Below are 4,361 nucleotides of genomic sequence, written 5' to 3'. Positions count from 1 at the left end.
ACTTTACCCCTGCAAGAATGACCATAATGAAAAAGTCGAAAAACAATAGCTCTTGGAGTGGATGTGGTGAAAAGCGAATACTTACACTGCTGATGGGAATGTAAATTACTACAACCACTATGGAAAAGAGATGGAGATGCCTTAAAGTACTAAAAGCAGATCTATCATTTGATCCAGCAATCCCACTATGGGTATTTATCAAAGAAAAAGAAGTCATTATATGAAAAAGACACATGAACATGCATGTTTATAGCAGCACAATTCACAACTGCAAAGATATGGAACCAACCTAAGTGCCCATCAACCAACGAGTGGATAAAGAAATTGTGGTATATATACAGCATGAAATACTACTCAGCCATAAAAAGGAATAAATTAACGTCTTTTGAAGCAACTTGGATGGAGCGCAGGCTATTATTCTAAGTGAAGTAACTTGAGAATGGAAAACCAAATACTGTATGTTTTCATTTATAAGTGTGAGCTAAGCCATGAGGATGCAAAAACATACAGAGTAATATAGTGGACACTGGGGACTCAGTGGGGAGGTTGGGAAGTGGGTAAGGGATGAAGGACTACACACTGGGTACAGTATACACTGCTCAGGTGATGGGTGCTCTAAAATCTCAGAATTCACTGCTAAAGAACTCATCTGTGTAACCAAAACCACCTGTACCCCCCAAACCATAAACATTAAAAATAATAAAAAGAAAAAATGAGCTGACGTGTGTAGTCATATAGGGTGAGAACTGTTAGTTCCCTGAGGACAACCCTACATGTCATCCCTACCCAGGCTGATCTATGTCCAACATTATTTGACATGGCCATGCACATTTACAAACCCATTTGAGGTTGTTCTCAGTATATTCTCACTATGGTTTCTTTTTTCTTTGTTTTGTAGCTGTGACAGCAGTTGAAATGAGCAATCAAACATATGTCACCAAATTCATCTTTTGGGTATTTTCCAACCTCTCCAACCTACAAGGCTTGTTCTTCCTGGTCCTTCTGGCCATTTACCTGACACTCTGTGGGAGAACATGCCCATAGTGGTGTCCACCAGAGTTAACCCTCCACACTCCACTGTATCATTTCCTCAGCAACCTGAGTTTCCTGGATATCTGCTACATGTCTACCACCATCCCGGTCATGCTGGTGAACTTCTTCCAGGAGAATAAGATCAACTCCTACGAGGGCTGCCTTTCCAAGGTCTTCTTCCTTGCATCATGAGCCAGCACTGAGGGTGTCTTGCTGGCTGCCATGGCTTATGACCACTGTGTGAACATTTGTTATCCTCCTCAATATAAGCTCCTAATGAGTGGAAAGATCTGTTTGTTTGGTGACTGGGTTTTGGATGTGTGAGCTGGTCAATTCTGGAACACACACAGCACTGACAGCCACATTCATTCTGTGTAAACCCAACCCAATCAGCCACTTTCTGTGTGTCATCCCATTGCTCCTGGAGCTCTCCTGCTCAGACACCTCTGTCAGTGAGTCTGTGCTCCACCTGGTAAGGGCCACCACTGGCCAGAGCCCCTGCCTGTTTACAGCAATGTCCTACATATTCATCATCTCTACCATCATTAGGATTCCCTCTGCTCAGGGCAGGAGCAAGGCCTGCTCTACCTGTGCCTCACACCTCACCATGGTGGTGGTCTTCTTTGCAACACATCACTTCAACTATGACAGGCCCAGAGAAGGGTGCTCCCTGGACATAGACATCCTGGTCTCTGTGCTTTTCTGTGTTGTGACCCCAGCGTTGAACTTCAGCGCCTACAGCCTGAGAAACAAGGAGGTCAAGAGTGCAGTGAGGAGGTTGACAGGAAAACACAGATTCTCTAGGGAGGTCAGCAACTAGATCCCATTCTGGATTAGAGAAAAACATGAACATTCCAGTTTCAATTATCATTGTGCTCACTCCACATAGCATCTGTTGACAACTCTGATGCCCATCCCACCAGGACAAACAGCTATACCTGTGTTGAGCACTTAACACACTGTGATGTTGCATGCTTTCTGTTCTCTAATCCACTGATATTTCGGGACATCTTAATCATGCACTCCCCAAAAATAGCAGTCACTCCCTATTTGCCCCCAGTTTTGTAGCTCCAAACAACCACTCACCTATTTCTGTGGTTTTGGATATTGCTATTCTGGATGTTTCATATAAAGGAAATCATATAATATGTGCCTGGTATGTCTAGTGTCTCTCACTTGAGATAATGTTTTCAAGTTTCATCAATTTGACAGCATGTATCAGTACTTCAGTCCTTCCTATTGCTAAATAATTTCCATCATATAGATACACCACATTTTATTAACCCATTTATCACTGGATAGACATTTTGGTTATTTTAACTTTTTATGAATAATGCTCCTGTGAAAATTTATGTACAAATTTTTGGTAGACAAATATTTTTATATATCCTGGGTGTATAGCTAGGAAAGGAAGTGTTGGATCATATGGTAAATCTATGTTTAACTTTTTAAAGAACTTCCAGACTGTTTTCAAAGCAGTGGCACCGTTTTACATTACTAAGAACAGTGAATGGGGTTTCTAATTTCTCTACATCCTCACCAACACTTATTGTTATGTCTGCCTTTTATTATAAGCATCCTGGTATATATGAAGCCCTATGTCAAATGCGATTTTGATTTACATTTCCCTAAAGGCTAATGACCCTAAGGGTTTTAATAATCTCCATTTCTGTGCTACTTCTTCGCACATGGAAAAACCCGTTGCTAGGGGATTTTTGAGCTTTAGTGACTTAACTCTTAACACTGTCTAATGTTTTTATCTTAATTCAGTGTAGGAAAATACTGTAAGATTTTCAGACTTATACCTTATCCACATGTGGGCCCTACAGAACTATTTGATGGCTCTGCCATTTTCCCCTTCAGAACTCCACAACAAGCAATGCCATCACCAGGTTATGAGCAATGGTAGGACCAGAAATCAGGGGCCACAAAGGTCTAAGTGGTGCCGGCAGGAAAGAAGGGAAACACTGCATGCAGGGGGCAGCCATAACTAGGAGCCGCTTGAAGCTGAGACAGCAGACATGTTGCAGTACTGTGGCTCCGGATACACGTCCCTCCGGTGGGGCATGTGGCACGAAGAGGCTAGGTCCAAGCAAAGCCCATGGCCATGGCCACCAGAACAAACAGAAAACACTCCCTCATGTACTGTAAAACCCAATCAAATAAGCCCACATCCATGCATATGCCTTCACTCACTAACTAGGAGGAGGACAAGGCTGTCTTTCAGGCTTTAGCCACTACAACTTCTGACAACAAATCCAGTACCAAACTCCATTCACAATGTCTCCAAAGAGCTAGAAAGATGATCTCTTCATTGCGTGCTGGAAAAAGATGATAGCCACAACCTTAATGAATCCAAGAGAGAACAAATTGCTCTTCATTTCTACACTTTCTAATCAAGCTGTTGCCCTTGAGTTATGTTTGTACTTGGAGGAGTCCCAGAACATCTGCTTAGAGAGAGATTAGATGGATACTACCCAAAGGACAGTCCACAGGCGTTTATACATGGCCATCCTAGAAGAATGAATCATGGAGTGATCAAAGAGGATTTTTGGTTCCTGTGTTAGGCAATGACTATGCCGTTGGCAGCTCCTGGAATGGCAGGTCCCTTCATGATGCATGGAGTTCAACAGCCAGCTGTATCGAAGAGTATTCTTTCCATAGTAGTGTGGGGAGCACAAGCCCCACCCCCAAAGCCAGAAATCAAAGCCTTTCAGTGAGACTCAGTGGTTCGTAATTTATTTATTTATCATCACGATTAAGAAAAACTGCCCAGTGTCAGGATATACCTACCCCTTAGTAACATACAGTATATTGTGCATATTTTTATTACCATTTTGGTAACATTTATGTAATGACATATATTAACATCTTTTCTGTGTGTATAAATTTCGACAGTACAATTTCCAGAATTAGAGTAGAACTTACTTTAGAAATTATCTACTCCAGAACCTAAGGAATGTCTGAGTTATTTAAGTGAGATAATATAAGTGAAAAAATTTTCATGGCATAATACAAAATGCAAAGTATTAGTATCCTATTTTTGACAAGCAGGACAGAAAGGAATAATTTTTCAGGAGAAAGCACAGGGATATATTTCCACTATTACACATTACAGTGCAACAATAGGTGCAGACAAAATAATTGTTCAAAGAAATTTGATTAAATTCATACAAAACATGTATTTGGAAACATTTATTCACTAACCAGGGGTTCTCATCTTTATGTGGCAACATTTTCATGGCATAATACAAAATGCAAAGTATTAGTATCCTATTTTTGACAAGCAGGACAGAAAGGAATAATTTTTCAGGAGAAAGCACAGGGAT

The 4,361-nt window shown here is 41.0% G+C and overlaps 1 pseudogene; it reads left to right on the top strand.

Annotated features, from left to right (window-relative positions):
• The first annotated feature begins 915 nt into the window (after positions 1-915).
• LOC105518343 lies at positions 916-1,852 on the top strand (annotated as a pseudogene).
• The last annotated feature ends 2,509 nt before the right edge of the window (positions 1,853-4,361 follow it).

This window comes from Colobus angolensis, unplaced genomic scaffold (assembly GCF_000951035.1).
Source record: "Colobus angolensis palliatus isolate OR3802 unplaced genomic scaffold, Cang.pa_1.0 Scaffold317, whole genome shotgun sequence".
NCBI lineage: Eukaryota > Metazoa > Chordata > Mammalia > Primates > Cercopithecidae > Colobus > Colobus angolensis.
Note: the sequence above shows the minus strand (reverse complement) of the source record. Positions and strands in the feature narration are given on the sequence as shown.